Source organism: Lepisma saccharinum, chromosome 13 (genome assembly GCF_977018435.1).
Source record: "Lepisma saccharinum chromosome 13, izLepSacc3.1, whole genome shotgun sequence".
Lineage (NCBI taxonomy): Eukaryota > Metazoa > Arthropoda > Insecta > Zygentoma > Lepismatidae > Lepisma > Lepisma saccharinum.
The window spans coordinates 51207736-51221046 of NC_139241.1; positions in this window are offsets into that span (position 1 = coordinate 51207736).

Genomic DNA, 13311 nt, shown 5'->3' on the forward strand with positions numbered 1-13311 from the left:
TGTGCAGTTGAAGAATACAGTGGGATCCATGACTATTATCTTCAAATTGGCCATCACCGTGTTCAGGCACGTAACCAGGGGGGATAAGGGGGCCGAAGCCCTCTTCCCCAAAATCCTACAAATATCTCATTTAAATAGTGTATAGTGGTAATTAATTTTACTCCCTTAGAAGGAATAAACATTACATCGAAAAAAAATAGTGTATAACAGAGAAACAAGATTATAGTTTTATTTTCTACCATTTGATCCAATGAATAATTGGATCGACAGCTCTCAAAATGTATAGTTTTCTTTGTGAGAGGTCACACAATATAAACTTTATGAGTAAAATTTGACCCTAACTTTTCAAGCCTTTCTATAACAGAATGTGTAGAACTTTGTACAACTTAATAACAAAATACAATAATTATGAATTTCAGTACACTAACTGTACAAAATGTAAGAAAAATAATGGACAACAGTGTTGGATATTCACTTGTAGGGTGGATTGAGTAGCATAGGCTCTTTTATATAATAATCATAATTATAATAATAGCAATAAATTTGGAATTAAAATTGTTTATTTTTAATAACTTATAATAGTTATTATTGTAAAATGACAATTATAACCGTGGTAATAATTATTATTGTCATTATTATTTCTACTAATCAAGTTTTATCAAATATTTCTGGCGACACCTGTGCTGATAAGGGTTGACCCCCCCCCCCGCGAAATAAAATCCTGGATTCGTGCCTGACCGTGTTCGTGCACTTTATTTGACCCAATAAGAGCTTCAAGAATTAAAAGAGAATTCAAAGCAAGCTGTTGAAAACTTCTGCACCATCATACATAAAAATCCATCACTTAAAAAAACATAGAATGTAAGAGGAAAAATTAATGAAAATAGTTATGGACAATTTGCACGGTAATACTCATGGATCCCACTGTACACGTGGAAAAGATTGGTTTCTCGCCCAATAGAACATCATTGTTGATTGATGTCTATATCAGTCATGTGCGTCGTTAGGAGTGGTTTAAATCGGCATCGTTCATTTGAACTTACAAAGCTTATTTTAATTGTTGATAACAGAAATGAAGTAAAAACTGCACTAGATCGAAAAAAAATGAATGAAGAATACAGGAAAGTTGAAGGTTCCACAGTTTTTAAATTTCCTAAGTTTTAGATGAGAGGTCACACAACATAAACCATGAGTAATATTTTCTCCTAACTTTTACAACCTTTTATTGAATGAAGTATGCTAAAGTTAATAACAAGATGAAATGTAAAGAAGACTTGTACATGAACTAACAGGTGTGGTGGATATTCACTGATCTGTTGGATCGGGTAGTAAAGTGTCTCCCTCTTTATTTAATAATAATAATTTGAACAAAATTGTTTTTATTATTATTATTATTTATTTTTAATTGTTATTATTTCTACTATTCAAGTATTATCATTGGCCTGATCCTCCCTGCAAAAATCTTTGCTGACGCCCTTGATTCCAATGAGCAGTGCAAACAGGACCTGGTAACAATGCAATACAGAGCCCCCGTAACGAGCACAATAATATAAATTTGCATTTTGAATGTTGTTTAATCGTACACTGGGATCCATGAGCATTACCGTGCAAATTGTCCAAGACTATTTTCATTAATTTTTCTCTTACGTCCTATGTGTTTTTAAGGTATGGATGTATGCTGGTGAAGAAGTTGTTCATAGCTTGGTTTGAGTTTTCTTTTAATTCTTGAAGCTCTATTTGGGGTAAATAAAGTGCACGAACATGGTGATGGATAATTTGCACGATAATACTCGTGGATCCCACTGTAGCATAAACTTCGGCAAGATATGGACAGAAACCTCATTCACTAAGCAAATAATATATACAGTGTATAAATATAGACATTATTTAGTTCCTCAGTTGAAGGTAAGTCCCTTTATAAAGTAAAGTGAAGGGAATTTTCAGTTTGAATCGAATGTTGTATTTCTTTGCTTCTGATCTTCATTCAGTGAATCTACATAGAATGTTTGTACTTCTCATGGAATTCTACTCATTTGGGAGATTGGCCGTAAGCGCCAGAAAAGGTAAAAATATCAAAAATATAAACACAAGAATACTTCATTTGAAAGTACAGGCTCGTTTTCCTTGGTCGGACAATCGACAATAAATACTTTTCCAGCAATGCGAACGGCTATCACTTCCTTTACCCTTCCGTATCAAAACGCGAAGAAACTCAACGTGACGGGGTCATCCTCACAGGGTTTGTTGCATGTGTGACGCAACAGGTACGTAAACACTGGAGGCTTGGCAACGTCGCATCAACCTGTCGGTGTGCGAGCGAAAGTAAGAAAGTAAGGCTTGGATAAAAACAAACAAAAAAAAAAAAAAAAAAAACACAATCGAAACCGGTCAGGCGTTAGCGGTCAGCGTGTACAATCGTGGCCAAAAGTACTCGGCGAAGATGCATTTCTTGAGTTACGTCAGTGTCGAGGACGAAAGGGTAAAAGTTTGTTTACTTCCAGCAGTTGTTTCGTAAATAGATAAGGCCAGTGGCGACGATTGATTACCAAAAGTGGGGGTGGATCGACCCTTGCATGATTTGATTTGATTTGATTTATTTATGTACTTGCTTTCCTGCCATTTCTAGCTAATCGCGAAGGTGAAGGTGAGGGATGATATGATAAAACTGATAAAGTATACTCACAAAGAATATCACGCTCAGGTCGGGATTCGAAGGCGTAGAATCGCACTATGCTAACCACTCAACCACGGAGGTCGACGGTTCTTGCATGAGTGTCGCCAAAATGTTTTGTAGAGGGAGCTGTTGAAAGACAAATTGAATAGTAGAAATAATTATAATAATCAAACAGCAATTATAAGCTTATAAGAATAAACTGGTATATATTATTATTGGAGATTCACAAAGGAGTTATTATTTAATATAGCTCTTTTCCTTTTCCTTATTTTTCCTAATACTATTTTAGTAGCCATGAAGATTGTTACATGAACTCTCAAACACAATCAGATGTTGAATTCTTAAAACTACTAAAACATTTAGTCTATTGGACAATTAGTAAAATGTGAGAGCATGAGTCTTGAAATTTACTCAAGTTTTCGACACAACACATTTTTTTACTTTACTTAATATGTTGGAATACTAAGTGTGTTATCAAATATCAAAATAATTATCTTCTTGGCTTTTTCGAATTTGGCGCTGAGGCAAAAGATGGCGCTGCGAACTGGCTAAAGAGGAAAGGATGGACAATTCAATGTTGCCACGCCCTGTGAAAGTAACTATCGTAAATCTGCAAGGAAATAGATACGGAAATAAAACGTGTATGTAAAGTTCACATTGTGTGTATAATTTCAAGTTGAAAGAAACTTAATGTAGATTGACGTCTAATGCAGGAGCTTTTTAAATATTTGTAAGTGGGACGTATTGGTCTGTGCAATATCTTTTGAGTATTTCTCAGTATAACATGACGATAACTATTACACAATTCTTTGTGTTTTATTACATTTAAAGAGAGATTCGTATTATTTATACAATTTTGGTCATTCATAAACAAAATCACTATAATTTTTTTTGCTACCGGATTACGGGTTCGTGTTCGAATACTAAAATTAAATGTAAGGAGAATAATATTTACTCCCATAACTCCGTGCAGGTTCACCAAAAGCTATTCTCGCCCCCCCCCCCCCGAAATTTAGTTCTAGATACGCGCCTGATTAAATGAAGAGATACGTGTAAATTTAGTGTAAAAGTAAAAATTTGCTCTTAGCAAAGGAAACTTGTGTTCATAGGTTTTGGCAACACTGCTCCATATAATGACCACTCAGCTATGCCAATAGTTTCCCAGTTCCGGAAATATGAGTTCCATGTTCTTTCTCCAGCCGCTTCGTTGTTTACGTGCTCCAGTCCAGCGCTGGAACCGAACGCGACCTAAGCTAAGGGGCAATGACCCTTTGGAAGAGGCAGATGGGAAATTACTATCTTCCCCTCGCCGGCCGTAACAGAAATTATTAGCTGTCCGCTTTTGCACTTGATAATAATTCGACGCAGGATATAAAATCCTCCCATTTAAACACTTCCTTATTGTTCCTTCCTGTTGACGTAAACAGCATTGACAGAAGTAAGCCCAGTCTAATGTACACTTGGGTACATTATTAAGGATTTGTACGGTCAGTGGCCAAGTTTGGTTTCGGAATTAATCCATTTAGCTATAATTCCTTTCGCGCTTATTCCATTTCGCTGTAATTCCTTTCGCTCTTATCCCATTTCGGTGTAATTCCTTTCGTGCTTATTCAATTTCGCTGTACCTTTCGCGCTTATTCCATTTCGCTGTAATTCCTTTCGCGCTTATTCCATTTCGCTGTAATTATTTTCGCTCTTATTCCATTTCGCTGTAATTCCTTTCGTGCATATTCAATTTCGCTGTAATTCCTTTCGCGCATATTCCATTTCGTTGTAATTCCTTTCGCGCTTATTCCACTTCGCTGTAATTCCTTTCGCACTTATTCTATTTCGCTGTAATTCCTTTCGCACTTATTCTATTTCGCTGTAATTCATTTCGCTCTTATCCCATTTTGCTCTAATTCCTTTCGCTCTTATCCCATTTCGCTGTAATTCCTTTCGCTCTTATCCCATTTCGCTGTAATTCCTTTCGTGCTTATTCCATTTCGCTGTAATTCCTTTCGCGCTTATTCCATTTCGCTGTAATTCTTTTCGCTCTTATTCCATTTCGCTGTAATTCCTTTCGTGCATATTCAATTTCGCTGTAATTCCTTTCGCGCTTATTCCATTTCGTTGTAATTCCTTTCGCGATTATTCCATTTTGCTGTAATTCCTTTCGCACTTATTCTATTTCGCTGTAATTCCTTTCGCTCTTATCCCATTTCGCTGTAATTCCTTTCGCGCTTATTCCATTTCGCTGTAATTCCTTTCGCTCTTATCCCATTTCGGTGTAATTCCTTTCGTGCTTATTCAATTTCGCTGTAATTCCTTTCGCGCTTATTCCATTTCGCTGTAATTCCTTTCGCACTTCTTCCAATTAGCTCTAGCTGTAATTCCTTTCGCGCTTATTCCATTTCGCTGTAATTCCTTTCGCGCTTATTCCTTTTCGGCTTATTCCGTTCGCGCTTGTACAGTTTCGCTTTTGCTCCTTTCGCGTTTAATCTTGTGTTACGTTTCGCGGTTGTGCTTTTCGCGCTTAATCTCTTTCCAGGTTATTCCACTACCCGATATTTTTCCTCTTTCTATTTCTGAAAATCCTTTTTTCGGTTTCGTTTTTTGAAAATCAGTTTTGATTATGTAAACAAACCCCCAACCTCCCACCCGGGCTTCGTGCAAGTGCCTACATTTGTGGTTGGCGTTCCGGATATTGACTCATTGGTTTGACCTAAAAGGGATGAGGAGACAGGTGAGTGGAGAAGGTTACATAATTTAGAAGTACATAATTTGTATTCATGTCCAGATATTATCAGAATCATTAAATCAAGAAGACTTAGGTGGGCAGGCCATGTGGCACGAATGGGAGAGGAAAGAGGAGTTTATAGGATTCTTGTTGGGAAACCTGATGGTAAGAGACCAGTAGGAAGGCCAAGACGAAGATGCAGGGACAACGTTGAGATGGACCTAAGGGAAATCGGTAGGGATGGAAAAGAGTATATAGAACTTGCTCAAGATAGGGAAAGATGGAATGCAGCCATGAACCTTCGGGTTTAAGAAGGCTAGGGAGTTGGTTTGAGTTGATGTTTTAAGTCAACTTCGTGCCCAGTAAGGCTAATCGGGACTGGACCAGTTTAAAGTGGATTCCGAACCACTATGTGCCTCCACCGGGTATCAAACCCGGGACCCTTTGATTACAAGGCGACGACGAGGATATTGACTCAAACCACTTGAATCATTGCCCACCTCCCCTTGTTTCAGTTATTAAAATATTTTTCTGCTTCATTTTTCAATTTTTCAAATTCGATTTGTGCACAAGGAGATCAAATCACAATTGGTGCACTTTCCATGGATCAATTGAATACGTTTAAATTTTGATTTCTTTCAAATGGTTGTGTCTGATATTTTTATATCATGCATTATTACGCTGCAGTTACTTGTGTAATTTTGGTAAAGAGTAGCCAACGCAAGTACCGTTGTTTTGCTCCTTAAATCTGATGTGTTAAATGAGAATTTTTAATGCCAATGAGGCCTTTGCACCCCCACGTCCTGAACTCCCTCCCCCCAATCATTCTGCGATTGCATAATATGTTTCAGTGAGTTTCACATGAACAAATAAAATCCGATTTGTAACAGTTGAGATTTGCAGTCAACAGATGGCAGTGTAGAAAATTAAATTAATATCAAATGACATATTCTTGAATAACTAAAAATGTACAAGCTCTCTGTGTAAATTATTTTCAGAATAATGAATTTACTGAAATATCTTTTAATAGTTTAAAAATAATGAAAATTGTGTCTATAGTAACAATAAAGTTCAACTTGTTTCAGGAGATTTGTGATCGAAGAAGATTTTGGTTGAAGCCCTTTGGGACCTCGTAATAACTTGGTAAATTACTTTCTCTATCTCTCTTTCTTTTTTTTTTTGGACGAAATGCATCGTGCATTTCTTATAATACAAACATCAAAAGAAGCGTAAGATTTCACCCTGTGCATTTCTTATGCTACAAAAAGTAAAAGTAAGTAAGTATTTATTGCTCGTCTCATGTGCGAGCCATCGGCTGAGCGCACTACATCTATTCCTATTACACAACTATGATTTTCCTTACAGACTACACTTTCCATTACATTCCGTATAGGTGTTAAATATCAGTTCTGGTCGTTTTAACTGTTCTCACTTAAACTAACACTTATTCCTCTTCCTTATCCCGTCTCTGTGCAACACTTCTTTTCCCCCTAACTGTTTGTAAATATACCCCCACTTTTTCCAATAGTTCCATGTTCCTTTGCACTACGATTGATTTGAGCACTGTTTCCCAGCTTATCTTGCGCAGCTTCTCCTCCTGCAGAACGCGCTTATCCTGACATGAGAATAAATGTTCTGTCCCATCATCACCATTGCATAATACGCATTTATATCTCCCTTCCTCATTTTTTACTGTATTGTGTCTCCATTTCCCCAGCCTCATCCATGCCAACCCCTTTCATGCCACCATGCTCACCTTCTTGATGTACGCTACTTGTCCCCATTCCCGCGGTTCCCTTCTTTGGAGCTCGAGCGATCTCTTAGTTCCGCATTCCGCTATTATTTCCTGCCTATGTATATCCTCCAATCTTTGTTTCACTAATTGCAATGTCCCCTGGTCGACGTGTTCCCCTCCCAGATCCATTCCAGTCCAATTTCGTATAGTTTACCTCTGATCTCTTTCGCCTATGTTCCCATTTCCTCCCCTTGTACCTGTTGCATCAGCGCTTGTCCTTTTACCGAGTTCCCCCTTCTCGATATTAATGTCGCCCAGTATTTAACCCTTCTCAACCCCACGTATTCTCCCTTACCAATCCAAGTTCCCGTAGTACGCCGCAGTTTGCAGTGTCCATGCTGATATGCAAAGCCCTCTTGTAAAATGTGCATTGGATTCTGTTTAGTGCATCGCCCCCCTTTGCTCCCCATATCTCCCTCCCGTACCCTATTGACCCTATTAATAATGTACGATACAGTTTTTCCACAAAATGTATATCGTATTTCTCCAATTTCCATACTGTCCGCATTATTTCATTTGTTATTGCCCCAGCCTTTCCTTGTACCGTTTGCATATGTCTTGTCCATGTCCCTGCCATAGTGAAAACTAGTCCCAAGCATTTTATTCTTTTTACCCTTTCTAATTCTTGCTTTCTGAAAGTCCATCTTTCGTCTTTTCCATATATATATATCCGTTCCTGAACACCATAATTTTTGTTTTGTGAGATTTACTTCCAGTTTGGATTCTCTGCTGTATCTTTCCAACCCGTCCAGAGCCCTTTGTAGGCCGGCATTTGTCTCTGAGATCAGAACCACATCATCTGCGAATAGGAGCGCCGGTACCCTTGTCGTCCCGACCTTGGGAGTGTCTGCTTGTTCACCCTGTATATACGCCACTATATCATTTATATAGAGAGTGAAGAGCAGGGGTGACAGAACACATCCTTGCTTTACCCCCGCTTCCGATTTTCTTTTCTCTGTGACGGTATCCACTTGACACCGTACACAGAATTCGACTTTTGAATATATTGCCTTTATTGCGTTTATCATCATGGCCGACATTCCCATTTCCCACAGTTTGTCCCAAAGTCTTTTTTTCTATTTACAGTATCGAATGCCTTTTGGAAGTCTACAAAACAGGTATATAGCTTCCCTCTCTTTTTCTTCAGTTTTTCTTCCATCAATGTTTGGAGTGTAAATATATTTTCCAACGTGGTGCTTTTATCTCTAAATCCGGTTTGTAATGGCGTTATTTTGTCGAATATGTCAGTCCATTTTATAATTTTCCAGTACAGTATGCTCATGTATACTTTACTTAATACTGGAAGTAACGAGACCCCCCTATAGTTGTTTGGATTGTCCATATCCCCCTTTCCTTTGTAAATGGGACAGATGATAGACTGGCTCCAGCACTCGGGGAATAATCCCCTGTTGTACATACTATTAAAAAAACGTGTAGCTACTCCCACCATATTGGGCTTTGGCGTCCTGTTTTTACCATTTCACCCAAAATTCCATCCGCCCCTGCAGCCTTCCCGCTTTTCAAGTTTTGTATTGCTCGTCTGACATCCGTCTCCGTTATTTCATTGTCTAGGACAGGAATATGTGTCCCCAGGATTGGTTGGAAAATTCCATTTACGCCATTGCTTCCCCCTTCCTCCTCTGGTATTTTGTATAGTTCTGCAAAATATATATATCCCATGTTTTTGGCTCTATGATGTGTGTGCACTGTACAGCGTAAATAAAAAATCAAGATTTCGGAACAAAACCTGAGCATGTTTATGGTTCAGCACCAGCTTGTAAAATGACATCAGTGTTAAAATGATGCATAAAACTTTATATTTCATTACAAAAATTATATTTATTGCACAATGTAAACTCGTTCATTGTAAGAGAACATTCTTAGCTTTCACTTGGCTTCATTATGCCTGATTATGATGTGCAATATGTCACTTACTCAGAAGCGTGCGGTAAGGAAAGGCGGGGCAAGCGCCGCTTGCGTTGTTCAATGCCTCTATACACATTAGAATGGAATTTATTTACTATAAGATATTTACATTGCAGAATTTTCATTTCCTCTATTTTCTGTTCTTTTGGCTTGAAACATAAACCGGCTACACCCTTGACGACGCTGGGCGATGCGGCACGACTGGCCGCGTTCGAGGAAGAGGACTGCTCGCCTTTCTCCCCGCTTTTCGAGTGACTTATGCAGTTATTGCATGGACACTGTCCATCCCCGCTTACGAAGAAAAAAGGCTGAGGGCAAGCAACACCAAGACCGCATCTGTCTTCGGCAAGGGTGGTGGAAAGAATTCGTCCACACGGCCACAAGTGTTGCTAACTTCCAGAATTTTCTGTGCATCCGGAGCACCACCTAACGCGGTACGATTTTCATGTTTGATGCTCTATAGTAATCACAAATTACATTATGAAGTTAGCCAGTGATCACCAGTCGTATGATATTTATAAGAAATAAAATCACAGCCGGTACTTGAACATATTCGTCATGTAGTCGGTTACTCGGAAATATGGAGGGTATGTAACACTGCAGGTTATGGTGAAAAGGAAGGTTAATTTAGAAGCGTGGGTGCTGCTGTTGAGTGTTGTTTTTTACTGTGATATTGTGCTGTTTTTTTCTGTTCTTTGTGTCGTGTTTTTGTACCTGGTGCAAAATGACATTGAAAATTTCCGCCATGGTTGACATACCAGAAGAGCCAGTGCTGCAGGTAAGGCCTTGATTAGGGAGCTTCTTTCAAAACCATTCAGTTCGAGAACATATGGTGTAAAGTTGGAGCTTGTGATTGTGAGTCGAGCGACCGTGTCCTGAATTGTTCATAACCAAACCAACTAAGAAAGATGGGAAAATTTTCATTAGGCAGTTTAAAACATCTCAGTACAACAATATTATGTGGCAGCAATGATCTTAATAAATTATTTTTGTTGGCCATGTGTTTTGTTCAATACAAATTTAGGAACAAGCTACAGTGACTTGAGCAATTTTTATAATGCAGTGCAAAGACATGAACGTTCCCAGAATCACATCTGCGCTTGCATCCAACTGAAGACAAGTCATGATTCATAATTCTAGCCAAGTAAGAAACCGAAACCCGTCCGTTTATTTAAGATTGAAACTTTATGCTAATAGGATGTTTATTATTTTTAGGGTTAAAAAAGAACGTAATTTAATTTACAGTTGCCCTCAAATATCAAGTAAATCATTATTTTCTTCATGGTTGAAATTTACAAGTTTATATCGAGAGGCTTTTTCTTCTTTATTAATTGCATTGTCTACAGCATATTGTGCTTGAGTGTGTGAAGTGCATACATACCGTAAAATCAAGGTCACTTCAGATTTAGGTAAACTTTTGCTATGTGGATCAGGACTATTTCATCTACCAAAAGATGCAAACAGGGCATTTGTTGCAGTTTGTTCCGGGTGTGGCATCTCACTTCATTACTTTGACTTGCCTAATTGTCCAGTTCCACACGGAATTTTCTGTAGACAACTCCACTACTGAGAGCAGAAGAATTTGCACATAAATTCGATGCTATACATGTGGTGACTCCGCTTATAGGCCTATGTATCTACAAGGAACAACAATCCACTAGTTATCAGAAGTAAATGCTTGTTCAGATAAACTGAAAAACGCAATTCGACATAAGCGACCAGGTCTCCTGTCAGCTGGTGTCATTCTTCTTGACGATGACGCTCGCCCCCACTCAGCAGTGCAAACACAACACGAAATTGAAGAATTGGGGTTGGAACGGCTGCCCCACCCTCCATACAGCACCGATTTAACGCGGAGTGATTTCCATCTTTTTCCGGTGTTAAAGTCTGAATTGCAAGGTTACCGTTTCGAAACAGATGACGAAGTGAAGCGGAATGTGAGAATAGTGCTCAATAGCCAGAGCCCTGATTTTCTTGCAAAGGGTATGGACAAATTGGTGCAACGGTGGGACAAATGCCTGAATCTCTATGGGGATTATGTGGAGAAGTGAGGAAGGATCCTCCTACACATGTATGTATAGTTTTCTAATGTATCTTAAAAATAATTTTTTTTACAGCATACGGAAACTTATATATTGAACGACCCACGTATATATAATAATTATTTTATTATTAAATATGTGTCGATTTGTCCCTGCATTTAAGAAAACAAAAGGTGTCATCATTATGCACATAAAGAATTATCACAAACTTAATTACTGACTGTTATCAAAATATTTGTTGTTACATCTCCAATATGATAGTTTTCAGTCCCCCATATTATTTACACGTCTATCCGTAGTCACATAGTTATTGGGAAGTAAGTAAAGATAAGAGCTTATAATCAGGATGAGAATCAATAGACACCAAAACTCCCAAAATATGGCAAAAAAAAGCACTAAAAATACAAAATAGGCACTATACATAGACATATTTTTCATAATTTTCTAATTTTAGACACTCTAAAAGCAATTATCTTCGAAATGGGAACTTATGTCTAAAATAGGCAAAACAGCCAGTTTAACGTTCATGTATCCCTCTCAGAAATGGCGTGAAAGTGATTTTAAACGTAGAAGCGGTGGCGACGCTTGGGTTCCAAAACTGGGGGGGGGGGGGGGCAAGGACAGTTTATTTTCCCTTGAAATATAAGGTTTAGTATAGTGCGGGGCAAAAAGTGGCAAAAAGTAGGGGGCAACTGCCCCCCCCCTTAATCGCCGCCACTGCGTAGAAGCCTACATTTTCTGCACGGGCGTTACTTGACACCTAACTTTGGGGGGCTGAATCAAACTTGGGTGCGGGGAGGGGGGAGCAGAGTCAAAAAGTTTTCTATCCCGTAAAAATAGGCTCCAGTTCATGGAGGACCCGAACAGATGGCAGATAGAATATTCAATAACCTTCCTAATGAAATAAAACCTGAAAATATACGACAATGTTATAAAAAAAACTATTATTAAATCAGGAATATTATAATGTTAGTGAATACTTAAATCGTAAATTATAGAAATTTTGTAATTATATATTTTTTGTCTGAACTGTACTGAACTCTCCAAATACCATTGTACATGATTTACATGGAGTAATAAAATTCAAATTCGGACTATTTTGCAAAATATATGTTACATTTGCGAAATTACAAAAGAATAATCATTCCCTTGCTTCTCGGGCCCCAGAAGGTTAACGAAAACTACCTTTAACTTGTATTTTTTAATTTAAAGCGGAAAATTTTGGTTGGGCAAATGCCCGCTCCCTCTGGCCCATGCCACGTTACACCAAAGTTTTCTGGCCAAAGAAGGAAAGAAAAGCATTTTATAGCAAATCCTTAACCTACTTATGCTGTACATTATTGCATAAAATTATGAAACAAATCTCCGAGTACAGTTGGCACCACTGCAGAGAAGTAAAGTTTTACTGTACATTACTGCCCGGAGTGTATAGCTAAATCCTGTGCAAAGATAAGGAAAACAGCAAGCGAGCTCAGTGCCCTTGATACGTCTGTCGTGGGAAACATCGCCTGGCATTGAAATCGTCTTCTTCCTCCGACTGCGATGAAAGTCAAGGGCACAGGAAGAAGAAACTTTTGTCCCTGTCTGTACTCCGTGACCTCAGCCGGGGATGAGTTCCTGGACGGCCAGAATGCATATTTCATGATAGACGCGCCGGGGGGAGCGGCGGGGCGAGAGGGGAAGGAGGAAGGAGAGAGCTGATTGGCTGCCTGGTTGACCGAGGGCGCTGATTGGTCGGTTCCCATGCCACATCCGGATAACTGTTCTGACCGCTGGTGCAGAGGAGGGGGGAGATGGTGTTGTGATTTGGGACATGAAAATGCCTGCAAGGTGCACGAACGAAGGGGGGAAAGAATCAGTGAAGGGTTGTAAGGGGAAATGGAAAACTCACTCTCACTCCGCTACCAGCACGTTTCTTCTGAGGCTTGGGACTTGATAACGAAATTCCCACATATCCCTACAGGCTATGCCAATAGCAAGATTACAGTGTAAAAAGGATATACGTTTAATGCTTGTGGTTCCTGGTGCCGCAAAACATGCTACCTTTGAAGGCGTCTTCTCACACCCTTCTTGGAAGATACTCCAATGTCAATCTCTACAGTGTTGCCACGTGTAGGGTAATTTACCTCGATTCAGGAAAAGAGAATTTTTATGA